Consider the following 26235-nt stretch of genomic DNA (forward strand, 5'->3'; position numbering starts at 1 on the left):
CTCCACAGCCAGCCAGGCACCCTTTTCTGGGAGTGGGGCTCGGACACAGATGCGGTCTCTCTGCCTTCAAGTCTGAGCCCTCTCTGTGGAAAAGGATGCCTCGCTGAACTCAGTTCTGTCCTCTGCAGCCAGTGAGTGACGCATCTTTTCTGGAGGGTGGGGCTTGGACATGGTGGCCGAGTTCCTCTGCCTCTGCGTCCGAGCCCCTCCCCATGGAAAAGGGTGCCTCGCTGCCTGCGGATAGGAGGAAGAAGAGCAGTCACATCTGCCGGCCGCCACAACACGGACGTGCGACATCACACATGCCTGCACGGTGTGTGTGTGATGTCACACACTACATGGAAGCGTGTGCATGTGATTCTGCATGCCTGTGTTGTGGTGGTGGGTACCTTCTCACATAAACCTCAACAAAGAGGTGCCTAAGGGTGGAAGCAGCTGACTGGCCATCCCATAGTTTGTGGTTGTCAATGGCTGGCCATCCCATTGGCAGTGGTTGTCAATGAAGGGCTTTGGCTTAGTGGTGGAAAGTCACAGGTTCTAACTGCCAACATCACAAAGTAGGCTTTGGAGAGATCTCCTGCCTGAAACCTTAGGGAGCTGCCGGTCAGTGTAGACAATGCTAGGTGGACAAGGGCTCTGGCTCTGGATGAGGCAGTTTCCTGTGTTCCAGTGATCACAGAAGTTCTGACCATCCTGCTCCAAGGCAATCCTTTGCCATGGGGAAAAGTGGACTACAGTGGTACCTCTGGTTGCGAACGGGATCCGTTCCGGAGCCCCGTTCACAACCTGAGCAGAACACAACCTGTGTCTGTGCATGCGCAGGTCGCGAATCGCCGCTTCTGCGCATGCGCGTGACATCATTTTGAGCGTCTGTGCATGCGCAAGCGGCAAAACCCAGAAGCAACTCTTTCTGGTACTTCCGGGTCGCCACGGAGAGCAACCTGAAAACGCTCAACCTGAAGCAAACGCAACACGAGGTATGACTGTACCGAACATTTGCAATATGCTAATTGATTTGACACGAGGTGTTGCCTGCAGAGTTGTAAATGGCCTCCTCTTCAGCACCAAGGACAAGCCCCCACTTCTTCTTTTACAGGCGCAGAAGGGGAGGGGATGTATATAGTAGAAAAATAGCTAAGTGGCTTTAAAATCAGCCAGGTAGCAGCCCTAGTTATAGGTCACAAGGTCAATTGGCTGCAACTGGCAGAGCCTTTCGCTCCATCAGCAGAAATGAGAAATAAACTCTATCAGCCTTGTGCACTCTACCATGCTGAGAGCAGATGCTTTGCTGTTGCCTCTTCTCACATCAGGAAAAGCAAGCTGAACAGCGTCAGACAGATTCTTTTTCTTATTTCCCATGTCTGCATAAAGAAGAGAAGAGGGTGGGTGAACCCTTGCTTCCCCCTCCCCCCAGCTGGAAACTGTGGTGAATCCAAGGGAAAATGACCCCGTAAGGGCAAAGAATAATCTGATCTGCACCTAAAGTTTTGATGTGCTTCATCTTCACCCGTGGCTGATGTGCCACATACAGAGATAAGCCTGTGTGGCTGGACAGTGTTGAGTACCGATAGGGATGGACAGATCAGTCTGTGTCCATTTTGTATATGTTCATTCAGAAGTCTGTCCCATCTCGTTTCTGCATCGATCAGCAAAAAACAAGCAACAAGCCCTAAAAGAAACACCTTTAAAAACTTGCATGTAAATATGCATTCTATTTGTACATCCTATGTTTTTATTGTATTTAGATCAATGTTTTAGTTTTGGACCAAAAAAAGGATATTTGTATTTCTTTTTTTAAAATCCTAATTAAATTTATTCCCCAAAAATGAGCTGCATCCAGCATTCTCTGCTAGTGCATTAGCAAATGATTGTGCTTTAATGTTGCACACCAGAGGAATCTATCACAGCAGTTGCACTAGTGGAAATTTATTGTGCAACAGATTGAGCAATCTATTGCACCACAAAGTTACCAGCAATTTGCTTAGCCATTCTCTTCTGCAACACCATTCTGCTGGCACAAAACATTTAACTAGTAACTTCAACTTAGTGCTACGTTGGATACAGCCTACTGTTTAATCAAAGGACACATTTTTGTAGGCACATTTCCCTGCAAAGCACACATTTTATCCTCAAATACAATTTGTGTATGCATCTTATTTATTTAGTTAAGCTTAAAACATGATTTTTGATACATATTTCAAGCCAAGAACTGCGTCACATAATTTGAAGATGTGTGAAAACCAAAAGACAACTGCATTCCAACCTGTATATGAGTCTGGAAAGTGTGAATATGTTGCTTCGCTCCAAATATAGACTGTATTAATTCCTTAAGCATCCCTAGACAATACGCCATGGGATATTGCCTTTGATCTGATCCAGAAAAGCTGCTCTTGAGCAGAACAATCTTAACAGCTTTATTAAACCCCTCCAAAGGCAATCTCCTTCTAACCAGCTACACATTTTGTTTGTATGATTACATACCTTAATAAGGACTCCCACATCAATTTACAATTTATTTTGGCTGCCAGAGGCTTGGATGCATCTGGTCACTCTTTAACTAACATGGACCTCATCAGCTTGATCCAGGAGATCATCTCTTCCAAGAGATCCAGCTTGGTGCAATTTTGAAGGTGTCATCTGGGAGGCCGGCTCTTTGCTGGGGCTGTGGTGAAGAAGACTCCCTTGCCATCTTGAAATATGCTTTTAAATCACACAGTCTGCTCTGTGGCAGTTTACTAGTCATTTTCCCATTTCCCCTGGCCACTCAAAAGCCGTGTAGCGGTGTTGGAAACACAGCTGCCTGCAGCTTTTTCCAGCACAAATGAAGAGGTAGCTGACTTGTGCTGTCCTACCACACTGGCTGTGCATGCACCCCTTGGCCCCTGAAGATAATAAAACCAAGAGCAGACCAAAATGGCAACAGCTCAATCAACAGGAGATGTCAAACCAATCTAAAAGCAAAATAAACAAGGTCTTGACAATTTGCCTAAAGCTTGAGAAGGAGGGGAACAACATTACCATTCTAAGTAGGGAGATCTGTCACCTGGGTGTCCAAACAGAAAGGGTCCGGGCTACCCAACATCTGAGCATGATGAGATTCAGTGACCTGTCACTCAGGAGCAGGTCAGCACCATCTGTAGTCAGGTAGCTCTTCAGATAGATCTGTCTCAAATCTTTTAGGGCTTTGGAAAGGAGAATCAGCACTGGTGCCCAGAAACAAACTAGGAGCCAGATGGGATGGAACAAAATCAGAGCATCATGCTCCAAAAAGCAAGCTCTGTAGAGTTGCATGAAATAGTTTAGCCCCAATAGTCTCTGTCTTACACAGAGAATCCACATGGCAACACTAGGTAAGAGTTTTGGCTCTCATGGTAAAAGGTAAGTTAAAGGACCCCTGGACGGTTAAGTCCAGTCAAAGGCAACTATGGGGTGCTTATCTCCCTTTCAGCTCAAGGGAACCAGCATTTGTCCACAGACAACTTCTTGGGTCATGTGGCCAGCAGGACTCAACCGCTTCTGGCACAATGGGACACCATGACGGAAACCAGAGTCCACAGAAACACTGTTTATCTTCCCGTTGTACCTGTTTATCTACTTGCTTTCAAACTGCTAGGTTGGCAGAAGCTGAGACAGAGCAAGGGGAGTTTGCCCTGTCACGCGGATTTGAACCGCCAACCTTCTGATCGGCAAGCCCAAGAGGCTCAGTGGTTTAGACCACAGCGCCACCCGCTCCCTGGTCTCATTGTACAGGCTGGTAACATGCAGAGGTGGACTTTTGTAATAAGGCACCTTGAGCGAGGACAAAATTTGGCACCTTCCACTCTGTGCATCTCTTCAGGAATTTAGATTCTTTGGAATGACTTGGGATCTATTTTATGGCATGGGATATATACATACCCACCCACCCACACATAAATACAGAGTGTTCCTGAATTCTTGATTTATGAGATGTTTATAGCTGTATACTGTAATTATGTTATATTCTGATGTTTTGTATATGACTTGTGTTTGTGTCTTTTATTTATTCTATTTGTTTTATGTACAATTATTTTTTCTTATGCACTTAGGTGCTTTGGTTTTATGATTCATAGCTTATGTTCCTTAAAATGTGAAAATCATTATTTATTATTGTTGGCAGCAATGGCATGTGGAATATCTCGCATACGTGTGTGTGTGTGTGTGTGTGTGTGAGAGAGAGAGAGAGAGAGAGAGAGAGAGAGAGAGAGAGAGAGAATCTGATGGAACTGAGATGGTTAAATCACTTAGAGAGTTTTCTTGAAATGTAAAGCAGTACACAAGTTCCCTGTTGCACAGCCTGCATTAGAAAGAATCATTATTCCAGTACGGGGCAGTGGCAAAAGAAGAAGAAGAGGAGGAGGAGGAGGAGGAGGAGGAGTTTGGATTTGATATCCCGCTTTATCACTACCCGAAGGAGTCTCAAAGCGGCTAACAATCTCCTTTCCCTTCCTCCCCCACAACAAACACTCTGTGAGGTGAGTGGAGCTGAGAGACTTCAGAGAAGCGTGACTGGCCCAAGGTCACCCAGCAGCTGCATGTGGAGGAGCGGAGACGCGAACCCGGTTCACCAGATTACGAGTCCACCACTCTTAACCACTACACCACGCTGGCTCTCAGGGGTAGGAATGGGAATTCCCTCCATTTCCCAACAACTTTCTCTACTTACCATCCAAGTCACATCTGGTTGGCAACCACAGGAAGAGAATAATGGACCAGACAGCAATGGTGGCTGGTGCCCATTAGGACAGGCAGGACAGGCAGGAAGCCCAAATGGTAGGTGTAACCTGAGTGTAACCAACTAATTAGATGACTCTGCTGAGTCGTACAAGAGGCAACCCCGAGACCAAGGAGGAGGAAGCTGCCAGGGGAGGGCCATCGCCATGGCTGAATGCAAGAAGGCCGGCAGTTTGGGGGCTGGTGGGGCAAGTGCCCCAGTTGCCCTAAGAGATCTGCCTGCACTATTAGATCGTCCCTGTTCCAGCAGGGCTTGCTGTTTTGTACAAATGCGGCAAAGCAGGAAAATGCAAAGCTTCTATGCCGCCACCCCGTAATTCTCCCACTCCAGTGACAGCTCCTTCCACACTGTTCAGCCCATGTTATTACCAGCCCCATTGTTTGAAGAGTGCGTACAATTTGCCTGACATCCCCAACAAATGTAAACTGGATAAAGATCTCCCAGAGTCCCAGAATACGCCAGCCTCCCTTCCCTGCAGGCCCTCTGACGTTTACATCATCTGTCAAGATATTCCTGTAAAACAGATACATCCCTTAAAAACTGCTTCTGCTAACTTGCTCCCCCCTCCCTGCCCGCCCTGCCGTTTTGTATCCTCTGCAGATCTAGGGCTGTTGCCTGATGCAATTTTGGTTGACATAGTTAATGAATGCATTTAAAAGCCTCAGCCTGCAGCCCTGCGGGCTCAATCTCCTGCTTCTAAAATCCTCAAACATACCTTGGACAGCATGCCACCACACTCAGCCGATGAGCCTCCCTTTTACATACCCGTCTAAATAATTGATCTCCTAACTTATATTTAGAGGGTAATAATGCACCATGCAAAGCTCCAACAAGCTCAGTTGGAATTACGTTCTTTTTAAGGCAAGAATTATTAAATTACCGCTCACGTCAAAATTCTATGCTGACATCTTTGTTGAAGTGAACAGTGCTTTTCACAATGTAGCTCAAGCGGATTATAAGGAAAGGTGTTACTGCCGCTCTCTCTCTCTCTCACACACACAAACACACAAAGTTGGCAGATTTCCATCCCTCTCCCCCCCTTTCCTTCAATATTAGAATATTATAATCAAAGGCCATCTTGTTCACACTTGCTGATACAGACCCATTCACTGCTACAACATCCCTGTCAGGATGGTCATTCAGCCTCTGCCCAAAAACTCTAAAAAAGGAGAGTCTACAATCTTCCGAGGCAGATCATTCCATGGTTGAACAGCTTAACCCACTGGGAAGTTTAAGTTCTTCCTGCTTCTCCTCTAAAACCTTTTTCTTGTTATTTGAAGGCACTACTTTCTGGGACAGCAGAAAGCAAATGTGCTGCATCGTCAATGTGGCAGCCCTACAACTACTGGATTTGAAAGGGGCATCTTACACACAGAATTGACTGGCAGTAGACAGAAGAGTCACAAAACGTTGGGCCTGACATTGTTTAATGAGATGGTTGTTGGATCCTGCTGCATAACATAAGGCTTACCCCATATATATCAAATCAATCACTGTGGTCTGCAGGATAATTAGTTTTTTGCCACAAGTGTCTATTTTGTATGGTTTTAGTTTTGTTTTAGATGCATCCAGGATTTTTTAATTATTATTTGCAGGGGGTGTTTTTCACTGTTAATATATTGCAAACCACCCTGCAGTTGTTAGATGAAGGGTGCTGGTGTTGGGAGTCACTGTTTTCAACACCTGCTGGAGACTTTTTGTTTGGATAAGCCCTTGAAGACATATAACTCTATTGTTGTTGTTTAGTCATTTAGTTGTGTCCGACTCTTCGTGACCCCCTGGACCAGAGCACGCCATGCACCCCTGTCCTCCACCGCCTCCCGCACCTTGGTCAAACTCACGCTGGTAGCCTCAAGAACACCGTCCCACCATCTCATCCTCTGTCATCCCCTGCCTTGCTGTGGCAAAGGGGCTTGAATAACTGCAAGAAGCTATGAACTATGCCGTGCAGGGCACCCAAGATAGACAGGTCATAGTGGAGAGTTTTGACCAAACATGATCCACCTGGAGCAGGAACCGGCAAGCCACTCCAGTATCCCTGCCAAGAAAACTCCATGAACAAAGACAACAGGTACATAACTCTATTATGTACATTTTTTAAAAAATCCTTATGTAGGCATATGGTGACAGCTTAAGGTACAGAGCACAAGTGAATCAGGGCTGGTCCAACAAATTAGGCATTGTTGTTGTTGTTTACATTTGTATACCACCCTTCATCTGAAGATCTCAGAGCTGTTTAGTGCACAAAAGTACAAAAAACAAACAAACCCACAAAAGACATAGTAAAAACAAGAACAAACTAAACCAATACCTCCACAAGACAAAACGCCACACACCCATGTTCCACATTCAGAAGCTGACCAGCCTTCAATGAGGTGCTTGCCTGGGGGAATGGCTAAGGCTCAGGAGGAATGACTGCAGTTCAGTGCTAGGTTATACTGTAATAAGAAAGCTTCGGCGAAAGAAGCAGTGAAACTTCCCATAAAATACAAGGGATTCCTGAATATTACCTATGAGGTGTTACTGTAGCTGGTCTGACTGAAACAAGCAAAGTTGTAACTAGTTCCACATCTTTACCCCAAAGTAGGATGCTATTCTGTACTCATTTCCCTGGGAGTAAGCCCCATTGAACTCAGTGGGGAAATGTGTATAGGATTGTGCTGTGCTGTCTGTCATTCAAGTAGCACAGCCTTAGGAGGGTGTGGTATAGCATGCCTGTAATGTTGTTATTATTATTAAAGTGCATTGCCAAAAAAAAAAAATTGTGTTAATGAGCAGATTTGAAAGATGTGTATATATAAAATCCACCCTTGAAGCAGGGCCTCATCAGCAGGTATTGCTGATAAGATGGATCATATTTTTATTACTAGATTACTGTATATTAGGGACGCGGGTGGCGCTGTGGGTTAAACCACAGAGCCTAGGACTTGCTGATCAGAAGGTCAGCGGTTCGAATCCCCGTGACAGGGTGAGCTCCCGTTACTCGGTCCCTGCTCCTGCCCACCTAGCAGTTCGAAAGCACGTCAAAGTGCAAGTAGATAAATAGGTACCGCTCTGGCGGGAAGGTAAACGGCATTTCCGTGTGCTGCTCTGATTCACCAGAAGCGACTTAGTCATGCTGGGCACATGACCAGGAAGCTGTACGCCGGCTCCCTTGGCCAATAAAGCGAGATGAGCGCTGCAACCCCAGAGTCGGTCACAACTGGACCTAACAGTCAGAGGTCCCTTTACCTTTTTACTGTATGTTACATACAGGTATTCCTTATCAATTTTTGCACATGAAAATACATTAAAAACAGATGAAAACAAAGAAGCAATCAAAATCCATGGCAACCACAAATTAAGAAAATATAAATATATTAAGCTGTTCTTCAAAAAAAAATTAACAGTCTTTGGTTGCATTTTTTAAAAAATACACCAGTACATAACAAAACTGATCTATTTTTCAATAAATAGTCAGTTGTCTTTCTTCCCCCACCCCTACAGTATGAGTTAATCTTACCATTGTGAGCCAGTTCTTGTACTTTCATCATACAAGGATCTTATTTCCCCCCATCCTTTTAATTGAAGATAACATTCACAGAATTCAGCCATTACAGTTGTCCCCCCCCCACACACACACACCTTACATTTCTGGCTGTTGTTCTGGATTGAGAGTAAATGGATTACTCTCAGTGGTGACAGAGAGAGGCTATCTGCAGAATATCACAGGGAATGTAACTTGTAATGTTCCAAACCATGTAGAACACTGTCACTGGCGTAAATGGAGGAAGCAGGTGGTTTTTTGTTTCCTGCCGATATGATTCTGATGAAGAATAGGGATCATTCAAATAAATAAATGGATCTGCCTTCCATTTGGATTTATTCAGAAGAGATTTATTTGAAATATTCCTGAAATGTCTCATCTTTGTATTGATGAACCTTTGCCGGACCCAAGTGTCTTGATGTGTATTTTGAGCAACTTTTACACGCCTAGTGTGTTATTACTGTTTTATTTATGGGTCACGTTTTGCATGCGTGTCAAGACAATTTGCGAACATACAAAAGCAGCTAAAAATAGCTTTAAAAACAGCACCAAAGTAACTGGAAATAGGGATAAAAACAATGCAAAAATGAACATTTAAGGCAGAGACCTTTTCACCAAGCTGGAAAAGCTTGTCTAAACATTTAAAAAATGTCCACAGTTGCTTCTGGGAAGCACAAGAAGTGAGTGCTCTTGTCATCTCTCAACAGGGATGCTGTTCCACAGAACAGAGGAGGCGCATTGAAATCCTTGCTTTTAGACTCCGAGAGATCTGATGATGTGCTGTGTGTACCTTTAGGTGTTTGTATTTTCAATGTTTTATCCTTTGCGCTCATGTCTTGTATACCATTACCATTGTGGTTTGTTTTCTTATCTTGTCCTGGGGCCGCATACAGCACTCGAGCTCCACCGTAGGTCTTGATCTTAACGAAGGGGGCGAGATGTTATCCAATAAAGGGATTTGTTCTGTGTTTTAAAGGTCTGCTCGTTCTTTCAATTAACCTTTCCCAAGTGGCACACGCTGTACCCATGTGAGCCAGTCGGCATTTTATGTTCGGGAATTCAAATGCCTTTCTGGAATTAGGCAAATAACAGCCGTCTGTTTTGAGAAGGAAGGGACATTGCACGGGTGGTTAATAATCTTCCTGGGCAGAGTTCTGAAGAATGCAGAAGGCACAGTGTGGGCGGCAGCATTCTGCCTAAGACTGACATCCAAGAAGGTTATTTGACACTTTTCTGAAGGACAAAATTTCCTAGGGTACCCTGTACTGGTGGGCCATGGGGGAGCCCTCTCTTGCTAAATGAGACACTTAAAAGATGTTTCTGGTTTTGAGGCTGTAATCATTTGCATGTTTACTTGAGGGGAAAGCACCATTGAACTCTGTGGGATGTAAACATGTATGCTGTAGAACAGAGATGGGGGTAAGCTGTGGCACTCCTGAGGTTGTTGTTCCATTGTTAGCCCTGCTGGGTGGAACTGATGGGAACTGGAGTACAGTGGTACCTCGGGTTAAGTACTTAATTCATTCCGGAGGTCTGTTCTTAACGTGAAACTGTTCTTAACCTGAAACACCACTTTAGCTAATGGGGCCTCCCGCTGCTGCTGCACTGCCAGAGCACAATTTCTGTTCTCATCCTGAAGCAAAGTTCTTAACCTGAGGTAATATTTATGGGTTAGCGGAGTCTGTAACCTGAAGCGTATGTAACCTGAAGCGTATGTAACCCGAGGTACCACTGTACAATAAAACCCAGAGGGCCACAGGTCGCCCAGCCCTGCAGCAAATGCACTAAAGTTACATATGACATTCTGTTGAGGGGGAAAGGAACAGACCACCACCTGCTTACCCAGGAACCTCCTAAGTCAGAAAATCAGTCCATCTAGCTCAGGCTTCCTCAACCTCGGCCCTCCAGATGTTTTGAGACTACAATTCCCATCATCCCTGACCACTGGTTCTGCTAGCTAGGAATCATGGGAGTTGTGGGCCAAAAACATCTGGAGGGCTGAGGCTGAGGAAGCCTGATCTAGCTCAATATTGTCTGCTCTGACTGGCAGCAGCTCCAGAAAACCTGATACGTGCATGCCAGGCAGATGTTCTGTCACTGGACTGCTGCTGGACTGCTCCTATCGGCCGACATAGCTGAATATTGCCTACTTTGGACTGGTGGCAGTTCTGCAGGGTCTCATTTCCCTCGGACCCAAGAATCTTTTAGCCAGATATGCTGTGAGCTGAATGTGAAGCCTACGGCATGCACTTCATAGAGCAGTTTCCCCCAACCTGGTTCCCTCGAGATGTTTTGGACTGCAACTCCCATCAGCCTCAGGGAGCATTGTCAGGGAGGATGTGAATTGTAATCCAAAATATATGGACTGGACCAATATGGGAGAATGCTGCCTTTAGGAATGGATGGATTTGTCTGTTTCAGGTTCTCTGATTTTTCTCAGTCTCATTCAGTCCAGCGCCGAGGGCCTTCTGGCAGTTCCCTCACTGCAAGAAGCCAAGTTGCAGGGAACCAGGCAGAGGGCCTTCTCGGTAGTGGCACCTGCCCTGTGGAACACCCTCTCACCAGATGTCAAAGAGAACAACAACTACCAGACTTTTAGAAGACACCTGAAGGCAGCCCGGTTTAGGGAAGCTTTTAATGTTTGATGCATTACTGTATTTTAATATTTTGTTGGAAGCTGCCCAGAGTGGCTAGGGAAGCCCAGCCAGATGGGCGGGGTATAAATAATAAATTATTATTATTATTATTATTATTATTATTATTATTATTATTATTATTATTATTTTATTATCCCCATGTGCTCACAATTCGATACATGGCTACTCTAAAGCAATTCCCATTATATTCAGTGGAGCTTCCTCCAAGGGAAGGGTGTATAATGACCGCAGCCTTATTCTCTTCCCCGTCCCTCCAGCCTTCCTGTTTCCTTGGCAAACACAGCGCTTGCAAATTGAAATCAATCAATCAATCTTTTTATTTGTATGCCATCTTTTCATATTCAAGGTGGCTTACAACATATAAAAATTGCATAACAACCAATGCAACAAAAGTAGCCAGAAACAATAAACAAGGCATCCGAAAGTACACAGCCAAAATGATCTATTTCCACATAAATCATAAGATACAAGAAATTGTCAGGAGCAACAGCAACAACCTGCTCCCCACGAACAAAGTCCGCTAAACTACACCCCAGCCCAAGATCCTCCAGAAAAGTTCCTTCCAATTCCAAACTTGAGATTTTTAAAAGAACCTTCTATTCCTACACATGCGCCTTGTGCATGGAACAAAGAAGTACAAAAGAGAAAAGAAAGAAGGAAGAGAAAAAAGAAGGAAAAGTGAAGGGTAGCGAATCTTTTCGGTATGGCTAGTAAACCATATTTCACCTGAAACCAAAATAAGCATGGTAACCTCTTAATTCCACCCACTCATCCTCGGAAAACCTTTCCTCAATCAAATTCTCACTGCCTGAACTGAAAGCGAAAAAGCTTGGTCTTGCACAATATTTATTATTGTTAGCATTATTTATTAAATTAATTATATCACCCTTCGCCTGAAGGCCACAGGGAGGTTTACAGTTTAAAAACACAAAGTACATAATACAGTATAATAACCAAAAAGTCTACCTTCAAATAGGAAGGACATATGTCAGTACCTTAAGAAAATGAACTTCTACATTTGATCCTAAAGTGCTATACTTCACCACCACCCTAAACACCTAGTATCAGCCAGTACACAGTTGTTTGTCCAAGGAATTTAACCTGGAATCACTGTGTGTATTAGTATGCTTATACAGGACTTTCCCATTGTTCACCTACAGGAGGAGGAAGTTGGGTTTATCCATCATCGGTAGTTCAGTAGCCGACTTTGGCAATGCTAACAACAAGCTCAGCTTCGCCCGCCTGCTTTAATCCGATTGCTTCCTGGGGGCTTTAACAGCTGCCGATCAGTAAACATGACAATTAAGCATTTTGCTGAGCTGGAGCCTTAAAACATCCCAAGTGAAGACAGACGTGACATCAAAAGAAGATGCCCTGTAGATTTCTTGGCTGTGGAGTGAGCCCGGCTCCACAAGTGAACCAGCAGACATGCAAACCACGTCAGTGTTGCCCGTCTCTGCCTGCTATACTTTGCCTGGACTTACCCACCTACTTGATCCCACTGCTGCCGCCTCCATCTTCTCCACCTGGGGAAAGTTAGCAATGCACCTGAGAACAAGCCTTTCGTATTACAGCTGTTCTTGCTGCAATATGGATCTTATGCAGGAGCGGGCTCCTTATTCCTTCGTGGATGATGAACACTGAAGCAAACCACACTTCGTTATGGCAAGGCTCCACGACTCTTGGAACTAGCCTGTACTTCTGTAATGTTATCTGCCACGAACTGAGTTCAGGGTGGCTAACTTGCAGCCCTCTAGATGCTGTTGGACTACAGCTCCTATCATCTGACAGGAGCGAGCCAGCAGTAAATCATACTGTACACTTTGGAGTTAACTCTTTATTAGCAAGAACAGGATCCACAAAGATGTAGCAGAGGCCTAATGAGCACAGGAACTCGTTCCCGGTGGGTCTTGCCCCATGGAGCAGTTGCCAAGACTAAATGTCCCCACCTCTCCTCAGCCATCTTATGTCTCCTCGTCTCCAGGGCTTTCCCCCCAAGCAACCAGCGACTGTTCCTGCATGCCTGTCTTTTCTCTTCCTGCTTTATGCCTCTTCTGGCTCTAGGAGACCGGGGGGGGGGGGGGGAGGGGAGATTGTTGCAGCAGGAAGGGGAGACACCTGTGACTCCTTGTGGCTTAGGGCCCTCGTATTTACGGGACCGCCTCTCCTGGTATTCCTCGCAGAGGACCTTAAGGTCCATGAATTACCATAGTTTAGAGGTCCCGGGCCCTAAGGAAGTCAGACTATCCTCCACCAGGGCCAGGGCCTTTTCAGTGATGTCTCCGACCTGGTGGAATGCTCTGTCCCATGAGACTAGGGCCCTTCAGGATTTAGCCTCCTTTTGCCGGGCCTGTAAGACAGAGCTATTCCGCCTGGCCTTCAATTTGAATTCAGTCTGATCTTTCATTCCCCTTCCTTCCCTCCCTCTCCCCTTTTTATGAAGATTACCCGCTCTGAGACCCCTCAGCTAATTCTCCCCTGGTCTCCTCGCTGGCCCAAGTAGGACCAATTCAGCCAGCTAGCCCTGGTGATTATCTAATGCGTATTAGATGGATTTCCCCTAAACTGATTTCTGAACTTTGAATTTTATTGTTATTCATGTTTTTATACTGTATTTTATGCTGCTTTTACAATTAAGTGTTTTAAATTTATTGTTAGCTGCCCTGAGCCCAGTTTTTGAACCGGGAAGGGCAGGGTATAAATAAATTATTATTATTATTATTATTATTATTATTATTATTATTATTATTATTATTATTATTACCCAACCTGACTCATCTCTGCCTCTTGGCCTCTTTCCTTCCACCCTCCTGTTTCAGCTTCTGCCTCTGATTCTGGACTTCTTCCTGTCACAGATGCTCCCAGCTCACTAAGCCCTGTTACCTCTTCAGCTTCTGATACCTCCTCTTCCCAGTCTTCTCCCTCTGACCACTCATTGTTGTCCCACCACCAATCCCCAGGCTCTGAACCTTCTTCCCTTGGTGGTTCCCCAGCTGGTTCCTCTCACCATTCCTCTGCATTCAACCAGGGCATGACATCATCTCTGACCCTCACCCATCGTGGCCGGGACTGATGGGAGTTGGAGTCCAGCAACACCCAGAGATGTATAGGAGCATAGGAAGCTGAATTATACTGAGTCAGACCATTGCTGCCTCTGCCTCAGTATTGTCTACACTGACTGGCAGATGTTCTCTAGAACCTTGTCTGAAGGCTTCTCTCAATCTAACTTGGAGATACTGGGGATTGAACCCGGGACCTTCTGCAGGAAAAGTAGGTGCTCTGTCACTGAGCTATGGTCCATGTCTGGGTCACTGGATGCAGAAAATATGGATTTGATAGCAAGTTCTCCTCACAGGGATTAAATGCAGGTTCTCTGCTTTCTACCCCATCATTTTAGTTATGTGAGAGGTCTGTCAACCTCTGAAGTGTCCTAGCCATGATCTCAGGGGAACTCAGGGACGACTCCAAATATTTTTTTAAAATGCATTATTGTTTGACTCAGGGGGGCAGCAGAAGTTTGATGAAGAGGGCATGCTCTTCCATTTCAAGAGGAAAAGGTTTCTTCTGGCCAGGGGTGTGACCAGCCACCTTCCTCAACAGTTACCTCCAAGTCCTGCTGCGATGGGATCCTCTCCCATTTCCCAAGGTTGCTACCAAAGCCGCACAGCCACACCTCCTGAGTGAAGTTATCCTTGTAAGATTATAATGAACAGCAAGTCTCTCAAATGCAGGCAGATAATTATATGTCTGAGGAGACGGGAGTCTACGTCTTCAGCCAGGCTTGGTGCCTCAGGGGCGCTGCCTATTTTTCAGCTCGTTTTAATTTCATCGGTCGAATCAGACATTTTGGAAGCCACACAGCGAAGGCAAACAACACCTTGATCACCCCGGTTTTCCAGCTTCCATGGCATGGTTTCTCTGCTAGCTTCTCCTCCTCAATAGCTCCAGGAATTGAGAGATTTGATCAAAACACACCCATAATGTTGCTTCACACCGTATTTTGAAATTAATATTGCCGTCACAAAGTCTTGCCTTGCTTATTACATGCGCCAGTCTCGCCATTGCTGTGTTATCTTACTGCACCTTGATGACAGATGCATGCTCGGCACAGACACTGGTAATTGGCATATTAACTGGTTTTCAAGGACTCCAAAGCAGAGCTCTTAACATGTGCCAGCTGCAAAGTTTCTTCTGGCCAAGAAGAGAGGAGTGGTGACTCGGGAGGCTGGATTGTTCTTAAGGGGACAATGAAGACTTAATGCACTGTGCCCGAACACAACTTATTAACCACCTAAATGCTGGTAACCTGATTTACATAGACCTAATAAAGTACTTCTGTCCTGACATGTACAACCCAGCCTCCAAATTCCTTCCATTCCTTTCCTCTTGGTGCTTGCCGATCGGAAGGTTGGTGGTTCGAAACTGCGCGATGGGGTGAGATTGCATTCCTCTGTCCCAGCTTCTGCCAACCTAGCAGTTGGAAAGCACATCAGTGCAAGTAGATAAATAGGTACTGCTGCGGCAGGAAGGTAAACGTTGTTTCCATGCATTCTGGTTTCCGTCACGGTGTTCCGTTGCACCAGAAGCTGTTTAATCATGCTGGCCACATGACCTGGAAAGCTGTCTATGGATCTAACACACCATTGGTATCTTTCTAGCATAGAAAAACTTAAAATCTGTGCCCCTGGCAGCCCAAACCTCTCAAAAAGGATTGTGCAAATGAATGCTATTTCTCCAAAGTGACTTGATTTGCATAAATATAGGCATTTTGCACCATTTATTAGAATCCCTTTTTTAAAAAAAGGCAAAAGGACAGGAGAAGACATTTGAGAACAAACGTGCAGCAGGAATACACAGCAAAGGGAACATGACTGAAGATTCTGAAGGGCAAAACCAAGGCAGCTGTTCAGGACACAAACCCTCCACTTCCTTTGGTGCAACCTGAGATTGTTTTTGCACCTATCACGATCTAACCTAATTAAGGCTGCATAACCAAGGAAGAGGGGAAGAGAAATTCAGTTCAGTTTGCATTTAAAGGCAACCCTACGTTTTTCATACAACAAACTGAAACGCAGCCATCTTTTGGAATTTGCCTTTCTCCAGATTTTACAATGCAGCTCTCCAGCTAAGCAATGTGTAAAGAAATGAATATATTGAGCCAAAGTGTTCATAGATATGCATATACAAGTGGAAATAATGTGCAAGACGCATTTTATTAGTGTAAATTGCTTTGCAAAAATGTGTATATTAGGAGAAACTGCAAACAAAGGTGTGCAGAACTGAACCCAAGATTAGAAAAATGAGAAATGGAAAGAAACAAAAATTGTCACATTCACATATCTGTAATACCAACTCTTCCACTCCATTACTGTGCAAGCAATCCAAAAATAATCTATTAAGGGTGCAATCCTATTCGTACTTATGTGGGAGTAAACTCCATTTAACCACCCCTTTTGTTCCCATTTCTCTCTCTGAGTGTCTCAAATTGTGTTATTTTATATATCGACATCTTATTCTAAATAATACTTTTCCATTCCTTTAATGACAGAGGTTGTTGTTTTTTCCTTCCAGTTCTTTGCTGTCAATATATGAGCAACCTATTTCCTACTAACATATGGAACTTAGTTGCTTTTATTCCTTTGAACGTATTTAATAATAAAACTGTAGGATCTACGGGCACCCTACAATGAAAAGCCTTCTTTATTGTATCTGCTGCATGAATCCAAAATGTCTCAGGGTTGTATCCAACTAATTTCTACTCACTGAAATTTATGGATCACAATTAGTCATGCCCATTAATTTCATCAAAAGGACATGAAAGGGAATCTCAAGTATGCAACTGCTGAACTAAAATTTTACATTCAGCCCTTAATAGGGACAGTGGCTTCCTCTTCCAACCTCTCAGGCTGTGTACAGGAAAGTTGTGCTATCAGCTATGATTGTCTTAGTGGATGATTGCTGTGCTTATCTTGTGTGTATTTAGAGTTGAATCTAATGCTAGTCCCACTCAGAGTAGATCCATGGAAATGAATGGGCATGGCAAACTTGGGAACATTAATTTCAATGGGGCTACTCTGAGTAGGATTTAGTTGGCAAAAACTGTTAAGCTGTACATCAGGAGCAGAGAACCTTTGGTCCTCCAGATGTGGCTGAACTATAAGTGCCCTCAGCTCTAGCAAGCATGGCTAATAGCCAGAGGTGATGGGAGCTGTGGTTCAGCAACATCTGGAAGGCAAAAGGTTCCTCTGCTTTACATTGACCTGTTGCACACTTGAGTTTCAGTGATATTTGAATCCACTCTTTACTGTGTGTATGTGTACACACAACAACAACAAGGATGAAAGTTTTTGCCACAACGAATCTATCAATCTTGAAGATATCACACAACTCCCTTCTCACCTACTTTATAGTGCATCTTCACCCTTGTGGTTAAGAGCGATAGACTTGTAATCTGATGAACTGGGTTTGTGTCCCTGCTCCTCCATGTGCAGCTGCTGGGTGACCTTGGGCTAGTCACACTTCTCTGAAGTCTCTCAGCCCCACTCACCTCACAGAGTGTTTGTTGTGGGGGAGGAAGGGAAAGGAGAATGTTAGCCGCTTTGAGACTCCTTTGGGTAGAGATAAAGCGGGATATCAAATCCAAACTCTTCTTCTTCCTTCTTCTTTGGTGATCCCTCGTAGCCAAGTAAGATTATCTTTCATGAACACAGTATTAACAGTGAGACCGTAAGTGACTGTGGAGGCCAATTCTGGATCCACACATCCTTCTACAGTGGGGACATAGGTTTCCGGGTGGGAGTTGATCATGGTGAGGGTTTGCCAAATGTGCCTTCCTCTTAGCACGTTTCTTCCTTTTGTCCTGAGTTCAAGCATCTTCAAAGCCCATGACACCTTTGGTAAAGGCTGTTCTCCAATTGGAGTGCTTGCAGGCCAGTGTTTCCCAGTTGTCAGTGTTTATACAATTTTAATTTTTGTTTTAGATTTGCCTTGAGAGAGTCTTTAAGCCTCTTTTGTGCATCTCCACCCGCCACTCACCTGTTTGCCAGAAACCCTGGAGGTGGGTCGGAGACCTTTAATTTCCACCAGAGCTACCGCATTCTATGCCACGTACAAAATTATGTGGGAAATTCCTCAAGAGTGCAATTGTTGAAGATAAACTGCTCTGTTCCTTTAAGGACAAGGGCACTCTATAAATCCCGGAGAGGTCTCAAAAGCTGCCCTCTGGAGACAGTCATCTTTCCCCTCTCCTTCTCGAGAGCTTCTCTTTGTTCTCCATTGCAACCCTTAATTTGCTATTGTGCTTGTGTGCTGGGGGGAATGGGGAGAAAGTCAGAGGATATTGCGAGAGCTGTAAATAAAATAGCCCAAGGAGTCGACAGACCAGCAAAGGAGCTAATACTTAGCGCACGGTTTCAAAGCAAAGCCAAGGCCTCCTTAGACGGGGCTGTCAGTGGCAAAAGGGCATAAATCCCATCTCTGCACCTTTTGTTGTTTAAGGAACTATGGAGAAGAAAGAGACAAGCATGTGGGGTGTGGGGAGGTGACCCTGGTCCCACACAGTAGGCGGGAGGGAACCGCCCTGGGACAAACAAAGAGAGGCATACCGTGACAATGAACGGGCAACGTCACACAAATGATGGACTGGAGGTCTTCCTCGGTGCCTGGGCTGTCTTATGTACGACTTTCATGGGAGAGTCTTTAAATAGGCATGTAAGTAGGGGTAGGACTCCTTTTACAGACAAAGGGAAACCCCAGTCCTCTATCCTTGATCTATAGCGGCTTATTCCCCATCTGCCTGCTCCTGCTCCACAGCTGTTACCACCAAACCCACCTTCCAGCTGGGTACCAGCAGGGAGATGCATGCTAACGGGTGTCAAGGTGGGGTGCACAACCCCCATGCATTTAAAGCACATTATTATTTCCCCTAAAGAACCTTGGGAAGTGTGGTTTGTTAGAGGCTGCTGGGAACTTCTGTTCTAGGAGGGGGTGAACTAGTTTTCAGGGTTCCTAAGGGTCCCACGTTTCATCCCTAGCATCTCCAGCTAGGTCTGGGAGATAGTGCCTGTCTGAAACCCCAGAGAGCCTCTGCCAGCCAGCTTAGACAGTGCTAAGTGAGGTGGACCAATGGACTGGCACAGCATAAGACAACTTTCTATGAATGAAAACACATTTAATTTTGAGCCCAATGCAGATACTAAGTGGGATGAAAGGCTCCACTTAAAAGACTTACTGGGAAAAGGTCTTCAATAGGCACTGAGAAGATGATAGAGAGGTGGCTCTCTGATGTGTGATGGAAAGGAGTTTCCATCACACCAAAGGCCTGATTCCTGCATCATTGGGGAAAAGACATCCTAATGGCATGATATCCACAGAAGGGCCTCTCCTGCTGTGATCAGTTGGGGATAGCTTTGTTTCAATGACTATTGTCACTTTCTAGTGGATCTTTTGCCCCCCCTTTTTGGGGGGGTCTTTTTAATCTGGAGAGCTGTGCTTTATCTATTGCATCAAATGAAGAAGAAATGAAATCCAATCTGGATTGTGTAGGGGCCCCCAGAAATGAGCATTCAACCCACTCACCCCAGGCTTTATTGCTGAGGGAAGGCAGGCTCCATCTACCTCAGGATTCAGGGCTGGCCTGAAATGAAGCTTTTTGAAGCTGTTTCATGCACTTCAAAAACGGGTTGTTTTGTTTCATCTATTTGCTTTGCTGTGCAACGGCAGGATAAATAAGAATGTCTTGCAAATATGGCGTATCCAAAAGCAGGTCCAAAGATTTGAAAGACACCCAATGTTGTGCGAAGATGGGGGTAGCAATGAATTCTGCAATCCTATGCATCTCTCGTTAGAATTCAAACCCATGAAGTTCAATGGGATTTATTCCTAAGTATTAGTATAAGTATAAGATGCAGGTGGCACTGTGGGTTAAGCCACAGAGCCTAGGACTTGCTGATCAGAAGGTCGGTGGTCCGAATCCCTGTGACGGGGTGAGCTCCCGTTGCTCGGTCCCTGCTCCTGCCAACCTAGCAGTTCAAAAGCACGTCAAAGTGCAAGTAGATAAATAGGTACCGCTCCGGCGGGAAGGTGAATGGCGTTTCCATGCGCTGCTCTGGTTCGCCAATAAAGCGAGATAAGAGCTGCAACCCCAGAGTTGGTCATGACTGGTCCTAATGGTCAGGGGTCCCATTACCTTTACCTTTAAGTGCTACAGAATCAGTGGAAGTTGGGCAGGGCACACACAAAACCATTTCTTCTCAAATTGCTCAATGTCATGAATTTTTGACTGAATCACTCTGGATCCTTCCCTAGATCCTTCTCTGGAACTTCAGCCTCTCCCTCACAAGGGGGTCCCTTCTCACGCTATGAAAGCCACCATCTAAAAATGCCTTCACAGCAGATAAGTCTATAGCCTGGTTCTCAACAGGTCCCTGGCTCTTCTGCTTCCAAGAAAACTCTGTCAAAAACGTGGGAACCTATTGAGCAGCTATTGCAGAAAGTATTATTAATATTATTATTATTATTTACTAGATTTGCATGCTGCCCTTCATCCATAGATCTCAGGCTGGTTCACAGCATAAAAATACAATATCAAAATACATAATAAAAGCAAAAACAAAAGAGTAGAATAGTCGGCACAAAGACACCTGGGAACAATGGTTGAGTCAACAGAAAATTCTCCAGTATTCAGATGAGCTCTCAGGGTTGTAGTCAATGTTAGTCCTGCTCAGAGTAGACCCACTGATAGTCATTATTAACAGGGCTGGTGAAGACTTTTTTTTCTTTGAGGCAAACAGAAAATACTGCCTCCACTGCCAAGATCTTTGTGTGTTTTTTTAATAAATTTTTATTGAGATTTTACAAATTATATCAGACATAACAATACACACAAACACAAACAAAGAAAAAACAAGTATAATTTCAAAACCTTATTTTCTTAAAACTTACTTCACTGACCTCCTCATACCTCCCCTTTCTGCATTCCCATTTCAAATATTTAGTTCAGCAAATCCTCACCCTTAATTTTATCTAATTGTCAACCTTTCTTTTCTTTTGACTTAATCTTTACAGCTGTACTCCATTTAATTTCTAAAACCACATCATTCTAGCACTCATTAATTTTACAATGTTTCTTAAGATAGTTCTTTAATTTCTTCCAATCTTCTTCCGCCGTCTCTTTTCCCTGGTCTCGGATTCTGCCGGTCATTTCTGCTAGTCCCATATAGTCTATCACCTTCATCTGCCATTCTTCCAAGGTGGGTAGATCTTGTGTCTTCCAATACTTTGTGATAAGTATTCTTGCTGCTGTTGTAGCATACATAAAGAATGCTCTGTCTTTCTTTAGCACCAATAGGCCGACAATGCCCAGAAGAAAAGCCTTTGGTTTCTTAGGGAAGGTATATTTAAATACCTTTTTCATTTCATTGTATATCATTTCCCAGAAAGCCTTAATCTTTGGACACGTCCACCAAAGGTGAAAAAAAGTACCTTCAATTTCTTTACATTTCCAACATTTATTATCAGGCAAGTGGTAAATTTTTGCAAGCTTGACTGGGGTCATGTACCACCTATAAATCATTTTCATAATATTTTCCTTTAAGGCATTACATGCCGTAAATTTCATACCAGTGGTCCACAACTGTTCCCAGTCAGCAAACATAATGTTATGACCAATATCTTGTGCCCACTTTATCATAGCTGATTTCACTGTTTCATCTTGTGTATTCCATTTCAACAGCAAGTTATACATTCTTGACAAGTTCTTAGTATTGGGTTCTATCAGTTCTGTTTCTAATTTTGATTTTTCCACCTGGAAGCCAATTTTCCTGTCCAATTTAAAAACCTCCATTATTTGGTAATAATGGAGCCACTTTGTCTTTTAATTTCTCAAAACTCTGCAATTTCAATTTATCCCCCTCTTGTTCCAAAATTTCCCAATATTTCGGCCATTTGGCCTCCATATTGAGTTTTTTCACAGCCTTAGCTTCCATTGGCGACAACCACCTTGGGGTACTGCCAAGATCTTTGGAACTCGCAGAAGAGACTCTCTCACAGACCGCAGCAATCTACTGAGTGTCTAAGCAATAAGGCAGTCTCTCATGTAACCTGGTCCTAGGCTGTATAGGGACTCAGCGGCGTAGCATGGGTTGTCAGCACCCGGGGCAAGGCAAGTAATTTGCACCCCCTAACCCCTAACCTGCCGCCGCTGCCAGCTTCTTCTTGCTGCTGCCTGGTCTGGTCTGGTGTGGTTCTCTCCCGCGCTCAACGCTGCGCTGGGCGGCCGCTGCACTGTCCCTTCCCCAGATAGTCCCTCGCTCTCTCTCTGCACCGCATGCCTGGCACCCACCCCCTCCACAGTGGGCGGCGACCCAGCAGCTCAGATTGGATTCACACAGCCAGCACTGCAGTGAGAGAGAGTGAGTGAGCCAGGTAGGGGCAGAGAGCTGCGAGTGCGAGCGTGCCCTCCCCAGATTTTGCGCCCGGTGTGGCCGGCACCCCCTACACCCCCCACGCTACGTCACTGTAGGGAATTACATGTTAGCACCAACACCTTGAACTTAGCCTAATAGCAATTTGGCAGCCAGTGCAAATCCCACAAGTCAGGCATTATATGTTGGCGGTAGTTTGCCCCCACAAGCAACCTAGCTGCCGCATTCTGCAGCCGTGGCAGTCTCCAGACCAGCCCCAAGGGCAGCCCCACACAGAGCACATTTCAGCAATTCAGCCATGAGATGAAAGCATGGGAACAATGGTGGAATATGGATATAAAATTTACAGCATGTTATGGTCTAAGAGAAAATGATATACAGTGGTGCCTCGCAAGACGAAATTAATTCGTTCTGCGAGTTTTTTCGTCTTGTGAATTTTTCGTCTTGCAAAGCACGGTTTCCTCCCGTACTCCCTGGCGAGGTCTGTCACACGCATTCCACCGTCGTGCTTCCGGATGATCTCCTTCTTCATTTCCAACTGCACCTCTTCAAGCAATACACCCTGGGTATTAACGGTTTTAAGAAAAAGGAAACAAACTTGCAAGACGTTTTCTTCTTATGAAGCAAGCCCATAGGGAAATTCGTCTTGCGAAGCAACTCAAAAAACGAAAAACTCTTTCGTCTTGTGAGTTTTTCGTCTTGCAAGGCACCACTGTATTGATGGTACCTAACACCAAGTAAATTGGCAAAAATGTATAAATCCAAATAAAATAAGTGTTGGAAATGTAAAGAGAAAGAAGGTTCTTTTTATCATATTTGGTGGTCTTGTAGTAAGGTTAAAGCTTACTGGGAAATGATATATAATGAACTGAAAAAGATGTTTAAAATAACATTTGTACAAAAAACAACAACAAACAAACCCAGAAGCTTTCCTTTTGGGAATTATAGGGACAGAACTATCCAAACTGTACAGAAACTTATTCATGTACATGACTACAGCGGCAAGAATGTTTCTTGCCCCAAAATGGAAAGAAGCAGAAGTCCCAGCGAAAGAAGAATGGATGCGAAAACTTATGGAATATGCAGAGATGGTGAAACTTATGGGAAAAATAAGAAATCAAGACAACAAACTTTTTATAAAAGAATGGAAATGGTTTATTGAATATTTACAAATGAACTGAAAACAGATAAGAACATTGGCAGGACTGTTGTAATAACCTGCAGTTTCATCAGAGTATAACAGGGGGGAAAAATCTGAAGTCCCTTTTGTCAAGGGCCTGGAGTTGGAGCCTTCTACAGGTGACAAAGCATTGGAAGACTCAAGATCTACCCACTCTGGAAGAATGGCAGATGAAGGTGATAGACTATATGGGACTGGCTGAAATGACCGGCAGAATCCACGACCAGGGGAAAGAGACGGCGGAGGAAGATTGGAAGAAATTCAAAATTTATCTTAAGAAATATTGTAAAATTAATGAATGCTAAAATGTTGAGGTTTTGGGGGGGGAAGGGGATTACAGCCGTAAAAGATTAAGTAAAAGAATAGAATAAGGGGAAAATTTGATAAAACCAAGGGTTAGGATTTGCTGAAACAAATTTGGAAATTGGGATGTAGAAGGGGGAGGTATGGGGAAGTTGGTGAAGTAAGGTTTAAGAAAAAAGGATAAGAAACTATACATGTTTGTTTGTGTGCTTGTTTGTTTGTGTTGTGTATTGTTTGTGTTTATAAAAACTGTGAAAAACCAATAAAAAAATCTATAAAAAAAGACAAAGCAGAGGACTCCAAACCAAAAGGGGAATGGCACGTATGACTCCCCCAAAAGGCGCTGTCATCTGATGAGCCTGCAAGGCCATTCTCCATCCTCTGACCTGGAGGACTCAATGGAAGACTCAGTGCAAACAGAGATTCCCCTGCTATCTTGCCTTAGGATTCTAATGCAGAGCTCACAATTAGGGCCCTATTCACACCATACCTTTCAAGAGCCACTATACCACTTGACACAGTCATGGCTTCTCCCAAAGAATTCTGGGAATGGGACACTTGCTTTGTAATATACCAGAGTAATAGGAGCTCATAGACAAAAACCACATAATTACCAACTTGGCAACATCACTAGCGCTATCTCACAAAAAGCTTGGGGGAATTAACTTTGTGATGCATAAAACGGGTTGGATCCTGATGCTGATATTTATGTGTTTTGGGGTGGGGTTCTTTCCTCCTTCTTGAGAATGCTTTTGTCATTCTTTTTTCCCCAGAGTGCATGGTATTGATTTGAGTGATCTTTTCACCTCCCTGTGTCTCCTAATTCAATATCCTGTGTTGTAATTTTCTCCACCACCAAGTTAATGTTTAGCTTCCAACCTTGTTCAATCCTTTTTCTCCGATATCATTTCAATTGTATTCATTCTCTCTCTCTCTCTCATATATATATATATTTCACTGGTTTTTACTTAGTTTCTTGCCTTCCTTTTTTTTGTTTTGTTACTCTCTTTAAAACAGTTTCCTAGTGAATATTCTCTAAGCATACCACATAACATTTGCTGCATATATTTCTCTACAGGAAATATGCAGAAAGCACTCTTTCTCGTTGAAGAAAACCGTGTCTGAGTAGGGATGGGGAAGAAATTCAGTTTCGTTTGCATTTTAATTAGAAACTACCTAAATCGCATTCCTCAAAACAATGCAGAAACCGAAATGCAGGTACCCTTTGCAATTTATCCTTTTCCAAAATTTATAATGTAGTTGTCCAACCAACCAATGTGTATAAAAATATATAGTAGGGGAAAGTGTGCATTATATTAATGAAAAAATGCTTTGTATTAGGGGGAAATGCTTGCAAAAACATGCCTATTATTCAAAAATGCAAACAAAAATGTGTTTATTAGGGAAATTTACACTAATATGCTGAGGGATTTTTTTAAAAAATTGCTGTGCATTCACTTTTTTTGCTGCTGCATCACACAGTTGACTCATGTTAAGTTTGAGGTTCACTAACACCCCTAGATCCTTTTCACATGTACTACTGGTAAGCCAGGTGTCCCCCTCCATGTCTTATATCTGTGCACCTAGTTCTTCCTGTCTTAGTGCAGAATCTTACATTTGTCCCTATTGAAATTCATTTTGTTAACTTGGGCCCAGGTCTCTAATCTGTTAAGGTCATTTTGAATTCTGATTCTGTCTTTTGCAGCATTTAGCTACCCTTCCCAGTTTTGTGTCATCTGCAAATTTGATGAGCATCCCCTCAGTTCCTTCATCCAAGTCATTTATATGAACAGTGAACATTCATGAATGTTTATATGGACACTGAACAACAGCAGACCCAGGACAGAACCCTGTGGCACCCCACTTGTCACTTTTGAAGAGGAACCATTAATGCACATTCTTTGGGTTCAGTCAGTTAACCAGGGCAAGTAACTCCAGGGCAGGTCTTCAAATTGCCGGGTCCTTAACACTAAGGGGGTGTCAACAAATTACAAGCCCCATCATTACATCATTCTTGTAGAGAGATGAATGATAAGAATTAGGGGCTGTTATCTGAAACCCAGCAGGTCATAATGATATGGCGGGTGACCCCAGGGGCTGTATGTTGTAGGGATTAATGCATCAGCCTGTATCACTTTCAGCTGTGTTCTGTCACAAGTCTGCTACATTCTGTTTCCTGCTGATATTTTGAAAAGCACCAAAAAATGCATTTAAGGTGTAAGCGGTTCCCATAAAACACACATTTTATGCCCATTTCCTCCCATTTCTGTATGCTTTTTTCATGCATTTCTCCCTCAAATATACATCTTTGTATGCATTTCCACTGTAAATTAATGCGTTTTTGAACCAAAATGATACTCTGACCCTTGGATAAGTCCAAGAACTGAGAATTA

Source organism: Podarcis liolepis, assembly GCF_965112155.1.
Source record: "Podarcis liolepis genome assembly, chromosome: 14".
Classification (NCBI taxonomy): Eukaryota; Metazoa; Chordata; class Lepidosauria; order Squamata; family Lacertidae; genus Podarcis; species Podarcis liolepis.